Here is a 23,982-nt window from a genome sequence, read left to right as displayed (position 1 = left end):
AGTTGCGTTCTCTCTCCCTGTGTGGTGTCTGTGTCATGACTAGAAAATTGGCAGCTATCTTGAAACTATGAGGGGAGTTAGCCTAGGACAAAGTTCTCATGCTGAAGAACCGAACTGAAACATGGAAAGAATCCAGGTTCAGGCTGATGTCACTGAATCGCTGAAATGATCAGCCAAGTGCTTCCCTTCCTCCAGCCTTCTTGACCTGTCAAATTTTCTTCAGTGCCACTTCAGATTGGTTTTTCTGTTTCTTGTAGCAGAAGCAACATCATTGACGGGGTCCCTGTCTCCATGGGCTTACAGCCTTTTTCGACGTCTTTGTCAGCCATAGAGAATGGAGTTAAGTGGCCTCATACTCTGAAAAAACTGAGCTAAAGCTGCTGAAGTGTCTAGGCTGCATTGCCGGATTGTCGTAAAGGGCCCCCAAGTTCTGCTGCCGCAGGGGAGTCTTCCCCGTCCCTGCCATTCACCCCAAGGCTGTTTTTACTGGAGGTTACTTCCAACCATGGATGAATGGAGCTTGCAGGAGCAGCAGGGTCAGGGCCTCAGAAAAGTCTCTGCAGGCGCCCCCAGAACTAAGTCAGACATGGAGGGGTGGGATCTGGGGTGCAGGAAGTAAGAAGAATAAGGCCGTTTGTCAGGGCTGAGTTTCTGGGTTGGGGAGAGGCTGACAACAAGGGGACACCACCACTGGGGGCTCCTGGAGGGACAGAAACCTGTCTTATTCATCCGAGCTGCCCTGTGCTGGCAAGTTCAGTTTGTGCTCAGGGGACATGAGTCCAGTAGATGCAGTCGTTCATTCATCAACAACAACTTTGTGCCATTTTGTGCTGAGCAAAGAGATACTGTCCTGAGCAGGACAAGCAAGGTCTCTGCCCTCTGGGTCCTCATGAGCAAGTTGGAGCAGAGGCATGAACATAAACCAGGAAACAAATAACTGATTAACCAGCCAGCTAACTAGCTAGTAGCGAATGAATATTTGTAGTTAATAATATGTGATGCAAAGCATGACAGGCTGTGTGTACTGTAGGAAGGGAATATTGCAGAGGGTGGAGGGAGTCTAGGAAGGGCCTCACCAGGCCAGAGTGGGGAGGATGAGAGGAAGCCAGGCATCAAGACTGCAGCAAGGGTAGTAGGGGGGAAGAATTGCCAGATCAAGGCTCCCAAGGAGGGGGTGGGGGTGTCTGGGAACTTCCGAGGGGCCTTAAGGCTGAAGAGGGTGATGGGGGCCAGCTTCCTCAGCCGTGTGGACCATGGTCAGGCGTCTGGAGAGATGGCTGAATGGTTCTGAGTTCTAGAATGTTAGTCCGGAGCATCTATATCCTTCTCTATCAAGGTCATCATTAGTCCCAGAGACCTAAACATAAGTGTGTCTGCATTCAGGGACTAAAGCTCACGGCTGTGGCAGAGGAGAACACAACAGGTTGAGAGCAGGTGAGAGCCAATGTCTGGGGCATCCGCTTTTGTCATCCCGCGGCTATGACCTGTGGTGTCCAGGACTAGGGCTCTTTCTGCTTCCTTCTGCCTGCTCCCACATGCCTCTCACCTTTGTGTGTCAACCAGAGCTTAGGTGGTTTTGCCCTGGAGGCCCTGCCACCCACCTCACTCTCAGTGCTCCCTTTCACACAGGCCTCCTGCTGGGGAGAGATGGTGGACTTCATCCAGGAATGATGACCTGACCCTCCGTGGGAAGCAGGACCAAGAAAGCTTGGCCCTGGAACTCTCCTGTCTCCATGCTCCCAGGCCTCCTCTCCTACCTGACTCATCTGCGTCTGCCCAAGCAAGGTCATCCTGAGCTCCCAGTTCCTGGACCTTGAGCTCCTGGCTTGGCTTTCTTTCTCCAAATGACCCCTGGCCCAGTTACCCTGATTACCTCAGTTGCTGGTTCCATCCTTCTCTCCCCAGCTGAGAACGGATGAAGATGGCTTTATTGCTGATTCTTTGCGACCGCATGGACTGCAGTGCTCCAGGCTTCCCTTTCTTTTGCTTTCTCTTGGAATTTGCTCAAACTCATGTCCTTTGAATCAATGATGCCATCCAACCATCTCATCCTCTGTCGTCCCCTTCTCCTCCTGCCCTCAATCTTTCCCAGCATGAGGGTCTTTTCCAGTGAGTTGGCTCTTCCCATCAGGTGGCCAAAGCATTGGAGTTTCAGCTTCAGCATCAGTCCTTCTAATGAGTATTCAGGGTTGATTTCCTTTAGGATTGACTGGTTTGATCTCCTTGCTGTCCAAGGGACTCCCAAGAGTCTTCTCCAACACCACAGTTCAAAACCATCAATTCTTTGGCAATTCTTTTTTAGAAAGCATCAATTCTTTGGCACTCAGGCTTCTGAATAGTCCAACTCTCACATCTGTACGTGACTACTGGAAAACATAGGCTTTAGAAGGCTTTAGTTTGGCACCTCTTAAGGACAAGACTTAACAAAGAAATGAAAAGAGGCACAGAGGTGAGGGCCTGGCTAAAATCTCAGCATCCAGGTCAATGGGATGGGGAGGCTTCCCTGGCCCTCTGATCTGGTCTCTGGCCCTTGGAGCTGGACGTGGGGCAGGGCCTCGATGCCTCCCTGCAGAGCGGGATGCCAAACTGACATAGGTTCATGGTGGGCTCAGCCCAGCTGGCTCCTCAGCCTGGTGTCACGAGCCCTTGGTGAAGATGTGATGTTGCGGGGTCGCTCCTTGTCTCTCCACTTCTCTGAGTCCCTGCCCGCTCCCTGGGGCCAGCCCCTCCTCTCCCCCTCCTCCACACTGAGCATCTCCTTGCCCCCTTCCTGCTTCCTCTCAGGATGGGCCTCAGGCACAGCTCTGGATCAGCCCTGCCCGCTCTGCCTCCTTATTTGGCTCTGGAGTCCCTCCTCATCCTGGCCAGCTCTGCAGGCCCTTCCAGGCTGTGAGGAGGCACAGGTGCCATCACCTGGGTGACCCGCCATCACAGCCTCCCAAGTGCATGGAACCGGGTGGAGTGGATGGCTCAGCCTCTGCTGGTTTGGGCAGCGGCAGGTTTACTGCCCCTCTGCGGCCAGCCAGTGACCAGCCTCCATCCCAACTCCTTTTCTAGAGCCTGGGTAGGCAGTGAAGGAGCTTGTATCAGCACCTGCTGTGTGTGAGGCTCAATTTAGGTCTATCAGATGTCCGCGGAGGGCTCCCCATGTGCCATGCACAGGGCAGGTGCGACACTGCACACCAGCGGCTCTGCAGACCACAGAAGTGAGAGTGCAGGCTAGGACCGAGGCCTGGGGCCCCTGCACTCACACAGGCCACCTGCCTGCCCCCCACTCCCAGTACATCACGTGTACCAAAGGCTGCCACCGAAGACTCCCAAGAACTGAGTGAAACTGCCCCTTCCCAGGGGCCTCCAAGGCCCCGTAATCCTGCCCACCACCGCTCCCCAGCATCCACCTGGAGCACAGCCATGCTTGATCTGAAGAAATGGGTTCCTGTCGGGGCCTTGCTCCTGCCGCTGCCTCTGTCCTGAGCTGTCTTCCCGGGGATCCAGCAGCTCCTCCCTTGCATTGTCAGCATCTCCGGCTTTGGCTGTCCTCTGAGGGAGTCTGTTTGTGACCACATTATTTAAAATATCACCTCTGTGTTAACTCTCCATCCCTTATTGCATCTCCCACCATATTACTTGAAATAGTATTAGCTAACTGCATGTTTGTTCTTTGCTCCTTGTCATCTTCTCCAGACGTGACTCCTGTGAGAACAGGCTCTGCGGTGTCCTCAGCATTTGAGGCAGCTTCCCAGGTGGTGCTAGTGATGAAGAACCTGGCTGTCAATGCAGGAGACATAAGAGATGCGGGTTTGATCCCTGGGTCAGGACGACCCCCTGGAGGGCATGGTAACCCACTCCAGTACTCTTGCTTGGAGAATCCCATGGACAGAGGAGCCAGGCGGCTTTTCTGAAATTGCAGAGTTGGACACAACTGAAGCAACTTAACATCAAGACTCAAAATGCTGTGGAGAGCATGAGTGAAGGAATGGGTGGATTGGAAGATGGGCCAGTTGGAGCATCAGATTTCCCAAGAAAGGGAGTGTTACACCCGCAAAATATGTTTCAGAAGAATCTAGGCTGTAAAAGATAAAAACACTATAAAACCGATTGAAAAAACCCATAAAACCTATTTAAAATGCTATAAAACCAATGGATGAAAAGAGAAGAGAATATTTTCAAGATCTTGGAGGATCCTCCCAAGCCAGACACAAAATGCAAAAGCTATAAAATAAAAGGTTGATAGATTTGACTCCATAAAAATAAAAAGCCCATACATGGCAAAATTACATGAGAAACCAAGTTAAAAGATATTTGACTCAAGAAAATATTTAAAACATGTACAATGGACAAGAAATTAATAGTACAACATCTAAAGAAATTCTGTGAGCCCACAAGTGAGACATATCCAACCCAGTAGAGAAAAATTGCCAAAGGAGAGGAAGGGGTAACCCAGAGAAGGAGACACACTCTTAGCCATTGAACAATAAAATAGGTCCCTATGCTCACCAGTCACTGGAAGAAGCCAATGGGGACGTAGCTGAGAGGATGGGAAGGGGTGCACTGCTGGGATGCAGGTCCCTGGTGCCACAGACACGGGACCGGCATGGTACCTGCTGCCAGTGGGAAGGCGACCTGGGCAGACTTGGCCACATTTAAAATGCATGCTCCTTGTGACCCAGAAATTCCCCTTCTAAGAATCTTTCCTTGCAAAATGCCAAAGATGTCCCCTGCCTCGGTGTCTCCTCTAGCACGAGAAGACACCAGGGTCACCTGTGTGTTCCGAGGCAGAAAGGTGGCCGCATGACAAAGAATTATACAGCTGGCGATGAAACCTCTGCTCTGATCCTGAAAAATGTTCTCAGCTTAGTAAGTGAAAATAAAAGCAAGATGCAGAAGCACAGCAATTGCAGGACCCCTTTTGTATTGTTTAAAGTCCTGCACGTGCATTCATGAAGAGGCACACACACGCCTGTGCAGGGAAACCTCCATGGGGGGCAGAGCTCTGTGGGACAGGGGCGGGGAGGGTGGAGGGGTGTGGTTCGAGGACTGACTTTTCGTCTTTCCTGTTCGTTTCTTTATCATAAACTTTTAGCAACTAAAATATATTACTATTGTGATTTTCCAATAAGGGAAAGATAACTCATTGAGGAAGGATGCAGCTAGGGTGTGTGATGCTGGTGGGTAAATTGGGAGACCTGAGGATCGTGGGCTAGCTGAAGTGCTTGGGTGACTACTGGGCACCTTTAGGGCAGGTTCACTCTCTATGGGAAACAGGTAGCAGTCTTCCCTGGAACCCTGGGCGGTGGATTCCTATATCCCTACATCTCTGTTGCCTAGAGAGAGATGAAATCCTGAGGTCCAGGGTGGGAAGCAGAGGAGGGCTGACCCCAACAGGGAAGTAGAGACCCCTTTCCTGGCACAATCAGGGACAGTAAGATGTGGCAGGACCCCAGCTCCCGCATCACCTTTGCAGCTCAGCGATCTTGAGACATATGCAGCAGTTCCTGTGCAGTCTCTTCCCACCCCCGAGGATTTGGGGTACTCCTTCCCAGGAGGCTAGGACCCTTCTCTTTTCCATGCATCCACAGTGCATGGTCCATACTTGGGATAGCCCAGAGGTTCAGTTCTGAACACGCTAATGTAGGGATAGGTACCAGACCTCAGGGCAGATGACCAGCCCACAGTGGGTGGAGTGCATCTATGTTCAGGGCAAAAGCCCAGCTGGACCATCTGGGAGCAGACCTTGGATGGGATTAGTCATGAGCTGGTGAAGACACCCAGGGCCGGGATGGGAGAGAAGAACATTGGGCTCAGGATGAAGGCCTGGGTCATCTGCACGTACAAGACTTGCTGTTCAGTCACTTAGTCGTGTCTGGCTCTTTGCGACCCTATGGACTGCAGCACTCCAGGCTTCCCTATCCTTCATTATCTCCCAGAGTTTGCTCAAATTCATGTCCATTGAATGAGTGATGCTCCAAGACTGCATACAAGCCTGAGATAACACTACGGATGGTAATGATTACTGCTATGTTGAGCCCAAAGGGAAGGGCTCCGGGAGGGGAGAGGACCGGCTCAAGGCTATCCAGATAGCTCCTAGGTCTGCCTGGCTCCAGAGACTGCCAGCTGCTCCCTGGTAACCCCACTCTGTGTTTCTATGTCAGACCTGCTATCTCATCTTTGTTTTACTGCCCTTCCCCAAAACAGCTAATGTGATTGAAGACAGCTAAACTGTTTTGTCTTTATTTCTGCCTCTGACCTTGGTCCCTGCGGTCAGGGAGCTGATCAGCTGGAGATTTGAGAGGTTGGGAAGAACTGGGAACAACTGGCAGAGGTCGAGGAGGCCCAACTGGGGCAGTGGGCAGACATGCTGGTGACTGAGGCCCTTGCTCCGTGCTGATCAGGCAAAGGGGCCAGGATGGTGGTGCCCGCTCAGGAGGAGCAGGGGGAAAGAGGCCATGCCAGGGCAGCAGGAACTCTGGCAGCTGCCCATGGACTGTCCTCTTCCTCCAGGCACCCTTCCCTCATTCACCCTCTCAGCCCCTCAAGGTGGGCTCCATGACTGCCTTGTTATCTATGGAGGGATTAAGAACAAAGGCTGCCAGAGCTGGGCCAGGCCTGTTTGATGTCACCTCTTGACCTCCTGACCACCAGACACATGGAGGCTCCCATATTTGCTAAGCATTTACACTCACATTTTTTTCTACGCATTTTTACTGAAGCCTCACAAGCACCGTATGAGTTGGATATTATAGACCCCATTTCACACAAGGAAACAGAAGGAAGGTCAATGAAGGTCACCAAGCCAGTAGAATTCTGACCCCAGTGACTCCCCCCGCCCCCGCACCAAATCTTGGCACAGTACAGCCAGCCCACTTGGGGAGGACTGGGCACTGTCTGGCGAGTCTCTCCTGAAAATGGCACCCACCCTCTTCCCTTCTTGTCATATTTGATGGACTCTACCATGACACTTTCTACATTTTGGCATCTTTGCAATCTAGGGCATTTTACAGTCTTTGTCAGGCCAGGCTGCTCTTGTGACTATTGTCTTTTCCTGGTACACACATCAGAACTTGCAGGATAGGTGTCAGTGGCTCAAGAGAAAATTCTGGGACCAGTAGCAGGGCATTCTTAAGACAAGGTGCTGAGCTGTTGTACTTTGGCTGGCACAGAGGACAGGACTGAGTGGATGAACCTGACTCAGATGACTCTTGAGTCAGAAGAGGTTTTGAGGACTTGAATGCTGAATACTAAGCAGTTCTGGGTCTGCTTGATCTGGGGTGTCTCCATTTACATCTCATGGGGTGCTGCACATGCTCACAGCTCTCCAGTCCCCTGCGGGATGGTGGTCCCATACCCCAGAAGCCACACAGCCAGTGTGCAGCATCCCTCCGAAGGGCTCCTGTCTCATCCCAGAGGAAGCAGGAAAGATGCTCTCTCACCCTCCCAGGTGCCCACAGGTGGCAAAGTGGGAGAATCGGATGGTTGGTCTAACAGTCTGTAGGGCTGACAATTGTTATCACTTGGCTCTGAGAGGAAAGCAGAGAGGACAGTGAAGCCTGGGACCGCAATCTGGCGCCCTCTCTGAAGCTGGTACCCACAGCCCTTTGTGGGTGTGGCTCATGGCTCTGTCTCTAGGGCCCTATTCTGAGCCCAGCTCATGGAAAGCATTCCGTTAGTGTTCACTGAATGAATGAAAATTGCACATGGCTTTGGAGTCTCTGTGACATGGGTTCAAATTGCACAGCAGTTCCTGCTCTGAGCCTCAGTTCTCTCATCTGTAAAATGGGGATAAGATGTCTTCATGGTAGAGTAATTGGGAAGGTGAATGTCATGTTGTACATAAAGTACTGGGCTTTGTGGCCAGGGATTGACTAGTGGGGATGGAGAGGAACAATTCATGAGTCTGGTTATCACAATTTATCACAGCATGAAGGTGGGACAAAGAAGTGGGCCAAGCGTGAACTTAAGTCCTGGCTGCAAAGGAAATTTCCAGAAGCTCCACACAGCACTTGTGCTTACCTTCTACTGGCTAATCCCACAGCCATACTTAGGCACCAGGGGAAACACAGTCTACTGTGAGTAGCCTTGTGCCTAGCAAAATCCAGGCATGTGTTACTAGGAAAGGTGGGATGGTTCTCCGCACAGAGCTACACAGCCTCATGGCCTCATCTCGCATGAGCCTCAAGAGGCATGGCATATTGGCTCCGCAGCTCAGAGGAGACAACAAAAGCCCAGAGAGCTTCCATATGTGTGTGTGAAGACTTAATCTGTGAACGGCTGAGCATCCATCCCTATCTCAGTTTTGCCCCTGCCCCTGTTCTGTGCCTCTGTGAGGGTCTCAGAGAAGTCCAGACACCCGAGAGTCACCCCTCACCTTCTAGGTTTCCTGCTACTGGATGGACCAGGCAGTTTTCCCTCTTCTTCAGAGGTGGGAGCAGGGCATGATTTGGCCCCTGTGATGGTGGCTGAGGACACCTAGGGGACGCAGAGTTTGGTAGAACCCCAGGCCGGTGGGGGCAGCATCCTGGGAGAGAGGAGAAGGTGGGGTAAGGAAGGGGAACACCCAGGGGTGGAAGAACTGCTCCCTGAGGCAGAGAAACCCCCACAAAACCAAACAGATTTCACCCAGCAACAGGTTACTTATTAGCTTCAATGTTGCAGCATCACCCTTGGCCTGAACGCGGAAGTGGCTTTGTCTCTAGAGCCGCCTTGTGTGTGGAGACACATCTGGGCTTGAGAACACCACAAACAGGGGTATTTTGGTTCTTCCTTGTTTAAAGAGATGATCCTGCTGCCGCCTGGCCCCGCCTCACCCTCCAGATTGGAAGCTATGTGACCCTCATGGCAGGAATTCCGTTGGACACCTCTAGCCAGATTTCCAAGCTGAAGGGAACACAGGAGCCTCCCCAGGGCCAAACCCATGCTCTGGACAGCTGGGGACGATGTTCTGTCCTGTCCCTCCAAAACAAAGCTTAAACTGAGCAAGGAATTGCTTTCAAATCAGATATGTGTTGGCACATGTCTGTGTCCTGTTGGTTAGAAAACATGTTTTTTTGTTTTAAAATCAGATCTCCCTGGAAAGAACAATGGCATAATCAAAGAAGACAAGTGTTTGGTGGGGCAGAGAAAACAAACTCCTTTGCCAAAAAAATCTTGAGGTTTGGCGAGTGCCAAGCTGCTCACAGCAGCTGGCCCCTCCGGCTTGGGTCAGAGGACAGGGCTCAGGCCTTATCAAGGGTTGTGTTGTGGCCTTCAGAGTCTCTTAAAGGCCCTGGGGCAAAGGATCCCAGGGGCAGTGTCAGTGACTGGCGTCTCACAGCTCCAGTCGACCTCTGCTCCTGCTGAGCTGCGGCACTGCCCGAGGCTACCCTGAGGGTCTGGGATCACTGGGGTGATCCTGGACATGAGAGCTTCTGAGAATGCACCCCCAATGCACACCAGGCTCTTGAGGCCCCTCAGAGGAGGGGCACCTCCATGCGACCCAAGGCGCTGGCCACAGCTGGGGACACCAGACTTGGAGCCTTGACCCAGAGCAGCTGTCAGTAGCTTGGCTTGAGCACGTGGCCCAGAGCCCAGCGTCTGTCCAGCCAAGTAGATGCTCCCTCTTGGGGCTTTTGGATGCTGAACACACAGAGAAGGATCCAGAGAGTGACAGGCTGAGAGCAAGCAGTGTGCAAAGGGCATGGGGCAGCAGTGATCCTGGGCTGGGGGTCGTGGGGAGTAGAGGAGTTAGGAAGAGCCAGAGCTGAGACACAGTAACTGAAGCCAGGGCCCAGGGGCAGCCAGACGTGTGGCTGGACCTCCAAGACTCCTCTCCATGGACCACAGTCCTGGCAGCTCCCTCAAACAAGCTAAAACCCCATGCTCTGAGCTATGTGCTTAGCTGTAACCATCATATGTGCTGAAGGGGACATTTTCAGAAGTTGAGAGCAGCAGGCATGTACACAAAGGATAGCTTATTCCTTTCAAGAGTTGTGGTCCCTTCCCCACCTCTTCCTGGAAGTCCTCCCAGACTACCTCTCCACCCACAATCCTCACCTCTCGATCCACAATATCCTTCCTTGGAGCATCCGCAGGACTTGTCCCCAAGGGTTCCTGCCTCTTGCTACAGCCCAGCTTCTCATCTTCATCTTCCATCCCCTGAAAGGCAGGGACTTCTCTGGCAATCTGTGGCCTCTGAGCGTGAGGCCTGGAGCATGGCGGAGGCTCAGGACTTACTCACAGGTGGGCTAAAGGGTTTACCAGCACAGTCTACAGGAGGGGCTGGTCTGCAGACAGTCCCACCCATGCCCCCAGAGAACACCAGCCCCAATGGCCTCTTTGGACAGAGATGAGCGCTCTCTGTGGACCTTACTCTTCATGGAGCCAGCAGGGCAGCCTTTAGCCTGGGCCTGAGGACTGGACGTCTTGACGATTGGAGGTGGGTGGCAGAGCCCTGCTAGAGAGAAGGCTGGTGCTGAGGAAAGAAGCAGATGCACAGGCCAGGCTCAACGCTGGACCCCCACCCTGGGAAGTTGGGGAACCTTTCTTATCTCTCGGAGCTCAGTTTGTGCTATTAGCTTGCAAAACTGGGAAAAGGAAGAAAAGGCCCTTAGGCTTGCCTTGAATAGGGAGTGGAGCTGAAGACCCCAGCTCAGGAGACAAGACACTGCCAGGCCCCCCACCCCTCCACAGCAAGGGCCCACTGCTCTGCACACCCTGCCTTGCTCCACACTCTGGTGTAGCCGTCCACCTTCCTGGGAGACTGTAAGCCTCCTGAGGGCAGGAGGGCCCAAGCATATTTTAGTGTCCCCAGCAGGCAGCACCAGGCCCACCTGGAGGAGATAAGGTTTGCCGGATAGAGACAGAGGTGAGGCAGGAAAGGGGAGCAATCTGATCTCTGGGGCCCCTGGTGGTGGTAGCATGGAGTGTGCGGACTGGGCTGGGGTGGGCTGGAGAAGGGTCCCTGGGGATGCTGAAAGAAGGGCCTTTATGAGTACCCCCTGATGGCCATTGGTAGAAGCGGCCAACCTGACATCACTCACAGAGGTTCACGAGCACACATGCTTCTGAACCGCCCCTTCCCCTTAGCACATGCGTGTGCAAGCACATGCGCACACAGATACACACACACACACACACACAGAGGCACATGCCCATATGAGCAGAAAGAGCTTGAGCAGAGGCAAAGAGCCAACACTAAGCTTCAAGTAAGGACAGCCAGTGAGGTCTGGCCCCTGATGTCATGAAGGAAGCCACCATCACCAGGAGTGAGATGAGGTTGGAAAGGCTTTGTCATTCTTTATAGTCACATGTCTGGCCCATGGTAGATGCCAGGAACTTGTAGTTAATCGATTCTCACAATAAGCCTGTGTGGTGAGCATTCCTCTTCCCTTTGGCAGATGAGCGAACTGAGATCTCAGGCAGTTATGATTCTTGTCAATGCTTAGACACTGCTACCTGTGGACGAAAAGACTCGAACACAGGGCGCTTGAGTTCTGTAGTCTATACTCTTTCCAGCCAGCCCTCAACCCCCTTCTGCAAAGTGGCCTGGAGAAGGACATGGAGATGGGATTCAGGAACACCTGAGGCCACGGAAACCTTGTCACCTGGCTTTGGAGTGACCACCAGCCCTGCAGATGAACCTGCTCGAGCTTCATCAGGCCGAAAGGGTTTACCAGTTCCTCCAAAGGCCCCAAAAAATCAGGTCCCTGGGATGTAGAATCAGCATCCTTTGTCATTTTTATGTTCATACATTTGGGGGAAAAGGAATGAAAATAAAAAGCAGCTGTAAGCCCCAGTGATGGGCGTAGGGGCCTGTCAGCTGTAAGTTGGCCCATTCGTGATGGGCCAACTGCATTTGGCCCAACATGATCCCTGCTGCCAAGCTTGTCAGTGAAGCGGCCATCAGAGTGGGTGGTGCTCCCATATCCAGCCACGTACAGCCTGTGCTCCCCTCCCTTGGCCATGAGGCAGGCCACAGCCATCCCCATGCAGGGCTTTGTGACTAGGAGTGACAGTCACAGCAGGAAACACGGAAAGAGGCAACTCTCCTTTTTTCTCCATTTGCTTGTTTATTCAAATATGCATCTAGTACTTTCTTTTTTTTCCCCTTGGGCAAAATCTTTCTTTTTCGAATTTTTACTTTATATTGGAGTATGCAAAAGACCCCAATTTGATTCCTGGCTCAGGAAGATCTGCTGGAGAAGGGATAGGCAACCCATTCCAGTAATCTGGGGCTTGCCTGGTGGCTCAGCTGGTAAAGAATCCACTTGCAATGCAGGAGAGCTGGATTCGATCCCTGGGTTGGGAAGATCCCCTGGAGAAGGGAAAGGCTACCCATTCCAGTATTCTGGCCTCTATAGTCCATGGTGTCACAAAGAGTCGGACACGACTGAGTGACTTTCACTTTCATTTTCATAATTGATTTCCAATGTCATGTTAGTTTCAGGTATACAGCAGAGTGATTCAGCTACACATATACATACATGCCCTCTTTTTTGGATTTCCTTCCCATTTAGGTCACCACAGAGCACTGAGTAGAGTTCTCTGTGCTGTATAGTAAGTGCCCGTTGATTATCTATTTTACATATAGTAGGTAGTGTGTGTATCAGAGAAGGCGATGGCACCCTACTCCAGTACTCTTGCCTGGAAAATCCCATGGATGGAGGAGCCTGATGGGCTGCAGTCCATGGGGTCACTAAGAGTCGGACACGACTGAGCGACTTCACTTTCACTTTTCACTTTCATGCATTGGAGAAGGAAATGGCAACCCACTCCAGTGTTCTTGCCTGGAGAATCCCAGGAACAGAGGAGCCTGGTGGGCTGCCGTCTATGGGGTCGCACAGAGTCGGACACGACTGAAGCGACTTAGCAGCAGCAGCAGCAGTGTGTGTATGTTAATCCCAAACTCCTCAATTATCCCTCCCCTAAACCCCTCCCCTTTCCCCAGGCAACTCCACTTTTGAAGACCCAATGGCTTTGCCGTAGAGTCCTGGAAACCCATATGACTACCTGCCATCCACAGAGGCACCAGGGAAAGTGGAGTGAGAGACTGCCCACTCTGGAGAGCATATAAGGGCCTGTTCAATCCTGTGTCGGGGAGAGACACAGAGGAGAGTGGCCAGGGTGCTTGGGAGACCTAAGCTGCAGCAGCCACCAGGCCAGGATCTAGGCCCCCACACGGTGGGACATAGCCAGGGTGTGGCAGGATTGGAGGCTGGGACACCACCACAGAGTCGCGGCCTGGCCCCTCTTGGGCTGATGGGTCCTCACGTTAGCCTCTCATTCTCCGAGAAGGGAGTTTTGTCAACAGCAGTGTGCTGACTGGCCAGCAGGCCTGTCACCTGTCTGAGCTCCGCCTGCATGCACATCCAAATTCTCCACAGCCCTGGGTGACCGGGTGTTCTAGGATCGGAAGTCTGCTCTGGAAGGTGATGGTAGGGCAGCCTGAGTTGCTGTAGCACAGAGACTCTGACATGTAACGGTTCAAGCCCAAGAGAGACACATCACTCTCTCATCCAACAGTCCAGAATGGAGGCTCCAGGTTGGCAGGGGTCACACAGCCCTTCGGGGATCCAAGCTGCCTGTGTGCTGAGATCGTCAGCTCTTGGGGCCTCAAAAGCCACCCTGGGTGCCGTGTGCTGCCCCACACACCCTCAAGAAGCACAGAAACTGAGTTCTGATCTACCTTAAAGAGGCACTGGTCCCGTTTCAGTTGCTCAGAGATCCAGCCCACAATGGGCACGTAGTTTGTCCCGAAAAGCGTGGTCACAGCAGGGGACTGTGGGGAAAGAGCAAAGGACTTGTATCTGACTCTGGGCTCCAGGCTCTAGGCTCCAGGCTGGGCTGGGCTCAGGGAGTCAGGGTGCAGAGAGAGAAGATACGAGCAGAAGAGCCCACAGGCACAGAGCAGCGAGGAGGCTGAGAGGACTGCAGGGATTGGGATGGGGCCAGGTGAGGGGTCACCTAGAGGGTGGCAGGAGGATCAGGGTGTCAGAAAGCCCAAGCTCCTGCCTGAAAGGGCAGCTGCTATTCATCAACAGCTGCTTGGTACCCAGCAGGAACTGGAGCCTAGGGTGGCCCAGTCTTCTGATTTATCTTGAAATGCAGGGTGTATATCCGTGTATGTCTGTTTATGTGCACATGTGACAGAGTGTGTGTGTGTGTGTGTGTGTGTGTGTGTGTATGGATGTGAAAGAGAGAGAGTGATATCTTGATTTTTCAAATACTGTTTGGAGGCTGAGTGAAGTTTGCCTCAGGCAAGTCTGAGTCCTGGGCGCCCCCTGCACCCTGAGCAGTGGAGACACATCAGGCACTAAATGATGTGATTCAGACACAGACGACCAGGCAGGCAGCAGTGTCTGGAGCCCGGGTTTGTGACCAAGAGGCCTGTTCCCTGTATTGGGTCAGCCTCTTTCTTCCAGATGCCTGTCATCAGTACCTCATTTAATTTTCACAAGAAGTCACTGAGATGGAGTGGGAGTTTGGGGTTCACAGATGCAAACAAACTACTATATTTAAAACAGAAAACCAACAAGGTCCTTTTCCATTATGGTTTATCACAGGATATTGACTATAGCTCCCGGTGCTTAAGACCATTAGTTCCTTAACACAAAACTTTGCTCATTCATTTTTTCACTCACTCACTCATTTAATCAACAAATACTTTCTAAGTGCCTACTACACATAGTGGTAATTAGGAGTAATTAGGTTTGGGGTGTAGTTATGATATGGGGCTTTCCTGGTGGCTCAGATGGTAAAGAATCTGCCTGCAGGGACTGCCCAGGTTCAGTCCCTGGGTCGGGAAGATCCCCCGAAGAAGGGAATGGTCACCCAATCCAGTATCCTTGCCTGGAAAATCCCATGGACAGGGGAGCCTGGCAGACACGACTGAGCATCTAACACTACTACCACTGCTACCATGATACAGACCCAGAACCACAGTGGCTCGAACAAGGCAGAGGACTAGCTCCTGTCATTGTTCATTTTATGGGTCCACTGACGGGGCTATGGGAAGCCCAGAGAGCTGGTGAAGCATTGTTTCTGAGTGTGTCCATGAGGGTGTTCCTGGCAGAGACTAGCGTTGGCATCAGTAGACCCTCACCCATGCAGAGAAGAGCTGGCACATCTGCCATCCACTGAGGGTGAAGAACAGAAGCAAAGGGAAGGTGGACGGTGCGTTTACTCTCAGTTTGAGCTGAAACATCCATCTCCTGCCTCCAACACCAGTGCTCGGGGTCTTGGGACTTCAGACACACACCACTGGCTCCTCCGGTCCCTGCACCTCTGGGTTTGGCCTGGGATGGCACCACCTGCATCCCTGTGCGCCAGCTTGCAGGCAGCAGATGGTGGTACTTCTTGGCCTCCATAACTACATGTGCTGATGCTTATAATATTTCCTCTTAGGTGTTTTGTATATCTATATGGGCTTCCCAGTTTGCCCTAGTGGTATAAAACCTGCCTGCTAATGCAGGAGATGTAAGAAACTTGGGCTCGATCCCTGGGTTGGGAAGATTCCCCTGGAGGAAGGTATGGCAGCCCACTCCAGTATTCTTGCCTGGAGAATCCCATGGACGGAAGAACCTGGAGGGCTATGTTTCACAGGGTCACAGAGTCGGCATGACTGAAGCCACTTAGCATGCATGCGCTTATGCTTATATGCCCCATTGGCTCTGTTTCTCTGGGGGACCCTGATGTTGACAATCTGTGTTGTCAAAGTCCCAGCTGGCATGTCGCTCAGACCCCACTACCTTGTGACTCAGCCCTTCTGGAGTGAAGCCCATTTGCAGGGCCCAAAGTAGCCCCTGCCTCACCCCTGCCTCCTACCAGGAGAAGAAATGCAGGGGGATGGGCACAGCTGGCAGTGGTTCCCTTCCTGCCCAGTTATATCCATTGGCCAGGACTTGGCTCGTGATCATGTCCAGCCACAAGGGGGACTGGGAACGGGGTCCTTTATTTGGGGTGAACACAGGTGAAGTTAAAATCAGGAGATCTGCCACTGCATGAGAGAGAATGGGACAGAGAATGGGTGATAATTAGCAGGCACTGACAAAAATGATGCATAAAACAGATGTGCTCCTGCCTTGAGGAGACTCATGGCCAGATGAACGTCAAATGACAAATGACCTCAAGAGTTATGCCTCCCACTGAGCTGAGGGATACCATAGAAATGCACAGGGAGTGCTAACAGGGGTCAGGAAGGGCAGAGATATCAGAGCAAAGACATGCAGAAGGATAGGCTGGGGGGGAGGGGAATGTGGGGGCAGTGAAGAGGTTCCCACCAGGCAGAGAGTGGCAGGAACTTGTGGCCACCAGGAAGGTGTCACTTAGAGGATTTGAAAGAAGGTTGCTGTGGCCAGAGTCCTGTGAGCAATGAAGGGGAGCATGGGGGCCATGAGATGAGAGGGAGTGACTCAGGTGGACAGGGCTTCCTTCCCAGCAATGGCGGAAGCTTTGATGGAGGGGGTGACCTAGCTGCAATGCAGATCATTTCACTTTATTGCCTGTTTTTTCTAGAAACGGGGATCCTGGAAAATTTACAGGGATGCCATGGGGGAAGTTGTCCCACTGGCAGTGGGGACAGAGGGCTTGCCAAGCTCTACTCTACTCCATGCTGGGCATTCTAGACCAAATGAGAATCACAGGATGTTGGATTTGGGAAGATGCAGAGAGCATCCAGCCCAACTCCTCTATGGTCCAGGCAAGGAGGCTGAGCACAGAGAGGGAAAGATACTCAGCCAGGTCACCCAGCAGGGTGGCAGCAGAGCTGGAGCCAGAACTGATGCCTTGGCTGTCAGCAGGATGGAACAAGGCTGCTTGGGCTGGGGTCATTGGGTTGAACGGGTGTCACCTGGTCCCTGGGAGCTACCTGTCTGAAGCAGCTCCAGAAACTTAAATCTGCTAATTAATTTCTAATTCCAGCCCTAAGCCATAAAAATCAAACCACATACTGAGCTGTCCACAGTTGCCTGACAGCTGGCCTGTCTGATCCTGGCTGTCTGCTCACAAATTGGTATTAGTGGCACCAAGAGCAGATTAATGTGGTGACCAGGCACCCAGCAACTTGACGCCACCAGCTGGGCTGCTAAAGCTGCCAATCTCCCCCAGCTGCCAAGCGGCCCAGGCACCCACATTTCCCCAACCTTGGGTGGAGAGCAGTCCCAGGCCCAGCAAGGGATGGGTCTTCCTTTGGCCACCAAGAGTCCAGCAGAAGATACATGAGAAGGAGCAAAAAGCATGATCAGGAAAGCCAAGATTTCAGGGTTAGTAGAGTACTTCAGGGCCAGTGGGGGCCATGAACATTCATCATCTGCGCCAAAGCCCACAATGCACAGCTAGAGAACTGAGCCCAGAGAGGTAGGTGCTATGCCCAAGGTCACGCAGCACAGGGCTGGAACTCTGACTCCTTCCCTGTAAGTCTAATGTTTTTTCTGTTCCATCACTTGGAGGATGGACCTTTCCCACCATTATTAATCTGAACCTCTCTTTTATGGATTTGCTCACTTATGGATGGTCAATTAGCATCTCCCGAGCCCCTCCTGCTTGCCAGACACTGCAATGGGCACTGGGATATGGGAAGTAATCCTTGTGGAAAGGACTAGAGGCCTGACAGTGTCATTCATTGAGGTTAGTACAGTGTTCATTGTAGAACAAGGGGAAAACACCTCAGAAGGGATAAATGATGATGTGGGTTGCATTAGATAGGATTGGAAGAGAACACGGTAACAATAGAGTAAGCAAAGCAACTGTCCTGTTAAATTCCAGGGCCAGTACGGCGATTTTTGATCTGTAAAGACCCAGGAGATCCACGCTTCTTGCACCTTCCTGCATCACTACCCCTAGAGAAAAGCTGTGGTCCTCTAGGGCCAAGATTGCCTAGAGCTCCAGCCATCACATCTGCATTCCAGGCGGCAGGATAAGAGGACAGAAAGGAAAGAGGCAAACATATGGTCATCAAAACAAGGGTTACAAGAATGTTCAGTGTCAAGAACTACGAAGGGGCTGAGATTTTACTCAACGTGAAGGCTATCATGTCAGCCTGCCACTGTTTTAGAGGTTGGCAGAAGATCCAAGAACCATAGACTTTATTACTCACAGCACAGCAAGTAGCAAGAGCATTAGTGTATTTGCGTCAGTTCCTCTTATTCTGAGGTCTCAGGGGGCAACGTGGATGGGACCAGATGGATGCAGCACATGTAGTGAGGCATTACAGGAGAGGAACTCTGACTTAGGGAACCTGGAGCTTTTATAATGGGGAGTAAGCACACCTGCCCTTTGCTCCACTGGGAGACACGTTCTTTTACAAGACTCTTCAAAATAGAAACATCCTTGAAAGGGCAGCTTGTCCCTCACTTGCAGTAAAAATGTGAGAGACCCACGGGGGAACTGTTTCTCAATACATGCAGCTTTATTCATAATAGCCCAAGCCCGGAAATAATCCAGGGTCCTTCAACAGGGGCATGGATATACTCATGCAATGGACGATCACTCATCAATAGAAACTACAAGGGTGACCCTCAAAAGCATGATGCTGACCTAAACCCATCAGTTACAGGAGTATATGTTGTATGAATGATCCGTTTAAGTGAAATTCTGGAGCAGGAAAAGCTAATTAATGGTGAGAATCAGAACGATGGTTGCCTAGCAGTGGGAAGAAGGTTGAGGATGGACTGGGAGAGGGTGTGAGGAAACTTTCTGGGCTGCTGATTCTTAATATATTTGTCGGGACTCACCAAATGTACACTTTAAGTTTGTTCATTTCATTATATGTAAAAAGTGTACATCAAAATATTGTAAACAAATATACACTGACATATTTGGAAGAAAGTATATTGATGCTTGCAATTTATTATAAAACAAATAAAAAATATTAATAGGGTTGTTGATGGAAGGATAGGAAGGATAATAGATAGGTAATAGATGGTAGATAGCTGGATAGATCATATAGAATCTAGGGGATGGGTATGTAAGAGTTCACTATATAATTATTCCAATTTTTCTATATATTTAAAAATTTTCAGAATAAAATAGGGGATAAAAAGATGGGGCAGAGGTCATATATCAGCTGTCCTTTTAGAAAGCTCCCAGAAGCTGCCACAGGACAATACTGCTCACACTCGATTGGCTAGAAACTAGTCACATGGCAATCAACAGCAAGGGAGGCTGGGAAATGTAGTTCTAGGTGAATCTGGATCTTGGTAGTACTTCTAACACTGAGAAAGGAGAGAACAGATATTAGAGATCAATCTGCAGCCCCTGCCACGAGCATGACTGCTCTCAGCCCACACAGCGTCTTCATGCGAATTCGAAAAAGGCAGGCCTTCCTCTGGGCTCATGGGCCTGGGGCTTGGGTATAGCTCTGAGTGTAGAGCATGGGGCTGGTGCTGGCCTCACTTGCCCCCAGGCCAGATGTTCTCAAGTGGGTGTGACCTGCAGAGCATGCACTATAGTTCACTGTAGTTCAGTTGCTCAATTGTGTTCGACCCCACGACTGCAGCATGCGAGGCTTCCTTGTCCATCACTAACTCCCAGAGCCTTCTCAGACTCATGACCATCGAGTCAGTGATGCCATCCAACCATCTCATCCTCTGTCATCCCCTTTTCCTCCTGCCTTCAATCTTTCCCAGCATCAGGGTCTATTCCAATGAGTCAGTTCTTTGCATCAGGTGGCCAAAGTATTGGAACTTCAGCCTCAGCATCAGTTCTTCCAATGAATATTCAGGACTGATTTAAGCATTCAGCATAAAGTTTGTCGGCTTTATTTATTAAAATAAAAGATTGACCACTTAACTAAATAATTTCAATTTAATTTATTTCAGAAATCCTTTGAGAACAAAAATGAATCTGTTTCTGTGTTGGTTTGGTTTCCAATAAGAAAGCTACATGTGACAGACATAAAAAACAGACTTGTGGTTGCCAAGATGGAGGAGGGGTGGGAGAAGGATAGATTGGGAGTTTAGGATTAGCAAATGCAAAGTATTACATTTAGAATGGCTATACACGGTCTTAATGTATAGCACAGAGAACTATACTCAATACCCTATGACAAACCATGACGGAAAGAATATGAAAAAGAATGTATATGTGTGTATATCTGAGTCACTTTGCTGTACAGCAGAAATTAACACAACATTGTAAATCAACTATACTTCAACAAAAAATAAATTAATTTTTTTAAAAAGAAGAAAATTACATGTGAATATCAGGAAGACAGTGTACTGGTTCCCATAGTGCATACCTTTGCCTCTGGAAACCCTCATTGTGACCCTCCACAGACATCTGGAGAACACTTTAGAACAAAAACAAAAACAAAGCCCCTTTTTTCTCCCCTTCCAGAGTCCAGTCCCTCACTCATGGAGTTGTCAACCACCCGGGGAACGTCCCTCCCAGAGCAGAGGGGTTTCCCACTGAGTTGTCTGGTTGTCAAATCCCAGGTCAGACCCCTGGGCCAACAACAGGCAGCACTGGGAAATCAATCCCTATAGCTGAGACTGGAAGAAGTGAGTTGTGCTTTTTAATGTTTCTGGAATGTGGTTGGAGATTTGGAAAATGGAAGCACTTGAAGCACGTTGCGTAACCCAGTGGCCTCTAAGCAGGAAGACTGTCAGTGGGCTTTCCACATCATGCATCAGTAGTTTATGTCTGGGCTACACATGGGATCGAAGCAGCCTGGAATTTTTCTGGAATGCATGGGGTAACCCCAGGCTTGACTTGTTTGATGTCAGAGAGACCAGATTGCTCTGGGCCTGGCTCAGAAGCAGAACAGGAAGCCCTGAAACATAGAGTGTGTGTGTATGGTGGGCAGCAGAGCCCCCCACAGGTGCGACCTGGAAACCTTTCTTCTCTGTGGAGGTGTGCTGCCCTGTAGGGCAGAATAAGAACTCTCAAAAGCAGTTCCCCTTCTCAGCCTTACATTTCCTTAGAAACGTGTCATCCTTCACCCGTCTCTCTGGGTCACTCCAGAAATGACACTTTCCCAAGGCTACAGGGAGATGGAGCAGACCCATCTATTGTCTGGGGATTGCTGTGGCCCTTACCTGGTCTCCCAAGTTCTTCTTTTCTCCCTATACAACCTGGTCTCCACACACAATCAGAGTGATTATCAAGAAAACCCTATGTCGGCGGGGGCTGGAGGTGTAGGGTAGGGGCCGTTTATGACATTTCCAGGTGGGAGTCAGAGCCTGGGGGCCATGTCAGCAGATGCTGACTGATCGACAGCAGAGGGCAGGAACCAAGTCATACTTGACCTTAAAGCAGCAGGCTGGTAGGAATTAAGTGAGAGATGCCGTCTATAAAGAGTCCTCTTTCAAAAATGGCAATCAGACATTTGGTCTAATGTCCCAAATGGCTGTACAAGAGAAGACGAATCATCACCCAGTGGTTCAGTATGTACTACAAGGCCCAGATAAATCTCCCCTCACCTGACTGTAGTGCATTGACCCAAAGAGATGGAAAATGGCCCAAGTTTACTGAAAAAAAGCAGCTGCTTCTATGTGCTTTCTTCCAACACGCATGTAAAAATGTACACACATCTTAGCTCCGATGTATTTGGAATGCAATCTACAGGAACAAATTCAGATGGAAATGTAATTCCCCTTTGGAACTGGCACATTTTGTAAAATCAGGGCTTAAAGATAAAATGATTTAGACCTGAGAAAAAAGCAAAAGCAAAAAAAAACTTTATGTTAGAATGGCAGGTTGGGTCAGTCCTCTGCTCAGAATCCTCTGCAGGTTGAACACCCTGCAGAGATAAGTCTCAACTTTGAATCATCCTGGCTGCCACTGAGAACCCCAGGGCACTTGGTGACTCCTGATACCCAAACAAGGAGGCCGCAGTGTCAGCCAGCACCCCAGTGTCAGCCAGCTCCCCAGTGCCCATCCTGGCCGCTCACATCCCTTTGCTCCCACACACCAGCCTCCCTGGCCTCCTGGGTGGCTGCCCCAGGGCTTTTGTCCCTGCCCTGACTTCCTTTGGTCTCTGCTCACATGTCACCTCCACAGAAAGCTCAGCCTGTCAGTCCTACCCTTTCTTCTTGTTCATTATCCCTTGAGATAGTCTCACTCCAAGTCTCCCACCAGGGCCTGGCATCTTTGGTTTTGTTCTGGAATCCTCTGAGTCTAGAAGAGTGTGAGCACAGAGTAAGAGCTTCATTAAGTTTGTCAAATCAGGAGAAATGAAGAAGGGTTGGAGCTGTCCCTGGAATAGCAGAACCCTGCCTACAGAAGCATTTTCCCCTGGTGACCAAGGAGAGGGGAGGGTGTTGGAGAAGGGTGCCTAAAAAAATTTAAAAAACAAGTATAGGAGGCACCAACGGTGGTTATGTGCTGGGTCAGGGCTTTGCCTGCTCACCTGTGTGAACCTTCCAGCCTCCTGACTTCGCCTGCACAGTGGGTATAACTGGGCTTGCTTCTGAGTGGGAGGAAGAGAGCCTGAGCCCCATTCAAGGCTCAAGAGCATAATTATGAGTCATGAATATGTAAGCTCCAATCAGCCTGTGCTCAGTCATGTCTGACTCTTTGAGAGCCTATGGACTGTAGCCCACCAGGCTCTGTCCATGGAATTCTCTAGGCAAGAATACTAGAGTGGGTTGCCATGCCCTCCTCCAGGGGATCTTCCCAATCCAGGGATCGAACCTGGGACTCGTGCATTGCAGGCATTCTTTACCATGTGAGCCACCAGGGAAGCCCTTAACTGTTTTAGATACTCTTCAATTACCTGCTTTCTGTAATAATGAACTCTTACTGGCTAGGAACAGCAGCCCAGAGAGGCATAGTTTGTGGCCTGAGGATCCTGAGATTCAGGACTAGAGCCTGGACTAGCCACTAGAGTGGTAACCCTGCTCTGCTTGGAACAAGGACCAGATTAACTTCTGTTTAGCATATTAATTGAGCTAAATGGCACCCCTTCTGGGAACAATGAAGATGTCCTCAGGCACCTAGGCCTTTGGGATGGCCTTCACACTGACATCAGACCTTCACTTTCTAGATGAGCTTGACCAACTCGATGTCACAGGTAGAATTTGCCTCCTCTGGGGTCATTGGCCCTGCACCTTCTGTTGGTCAGGCTGTGGCCAGGCCAGGGGATCTGCAGCTACACCCTTCCTTTTCCAGACCTTTGCACATCCGCTTCCCCGTCCACCCCCTACCTGACTGACACTGCCCACAGGCCCTAACCTCCCCCCGGCCCCGCCTGCCCTGCTGCCTTCAGATCGTCTCTGGGCCCACCATGGAGAGGGGCTGTTCAACACTTGCCCAGAGCTTTCCTACCCTAGGGTCCCTTCCTTAGGACCCCAGCCCCGCCACACTTCCCTCTGCCAGGGTTGGAACCCAAGCAGTTCCCTGACTCTCCTTCCTGACACCCACGGCTCTGCACGTGCACAAAACACCTAGAGACCTTGCTTTAATGCCTTGCCCCTGCCATCTCCTCTTTCGGACAAGTGCCCTGAATTCTCCTTCTTACTCCTACTCTGGCCCTGGGGATCTCTGCCCCCAGCAGGTGCTAGAGGGAGTCCCGGGAGGTCCATAAGATCCCGTCACTGCATCCCCAGCACCGACTGCCCCTTCAAAGCCTTCTTGCATTCAGAAATCTGTGTGTTTTTCTGGACCCCATGGTCCAGAAAATTCCAGGACCTCATGGAATTAGCCTTCTTGCTGTCCCTTGGCATATTCCAAACCTCTTTTGGGACGGAATATTTAAGAGGAAACCTGAAAGACAAGGGGAACCAGCCAGCTAAAGAATCAGAGGAACAGCGTGTCAGGCAGAGGGAATGTCAAGAAGAGGGGCTCTGAGGCAAAAAGCCCCCAGCAGCTTTGGGATTGCCCAAGGCTTCCCTGATAGCTCAGTTGGTAAAGAATCCACCTGCAATGCAGGAGACCCTGGTTCAATTCCTGGGTCAGGAAGATCCACTGGAGAAGGGATAGGTTAACCACTTCAGTATTGTTGGGCTTCCCTTGTGGCTCAGCTGATAAAGAATCCGACTGCAATGCAGGAGACCTGGGTTCGATCCCTGG

General features: G+C 51.0%; 1 long non-coding RNA gene across 1 annotated transcript in view; it reads left to right on the top strand.

Annotated features, from left to right (window-relative positions):
* Positions 1–4,973, top strand: part of LOC112582628 — a 68,561-nt gene extending 63,588 nt beyond the window's left edge. The window contains exon 3 of the long non-coding RNA XR_003107037.3: positions 3,685–4,973. This is a non-coding gene — a long non-coding RNA (uncharacterized LOC112582628). The remainder of the gene's footprint in view (positions 1–3,684) is intronic.
* The last annotated feature ends 19,009 nt before the right edge of the window (positions 4,974–23,982 follow it).

The sequence above is a fragment of the Bubalus bubalis genome, chromosome 2 (assembly GCF_019923935.1).
Source record: "Bubalus bubalis isolate 160015118507 breed Murrah chromosome 2, NDDB_SH_1, whole genome shotgun sequence".
In the NCBI taxonomy this organism is placed as follows: domain Eukaryota; kingdom Metazoa; phylum Chordata; class Mammalia; order Artiodactyla; family Bovidae; genus Bubalus; species Bubalus bubalis.
The sequence above is the reverse complement of the archived record's forward strand: the minus strand, read 5'-3'. Positions and strand labels throughout refer to the sequence as shown.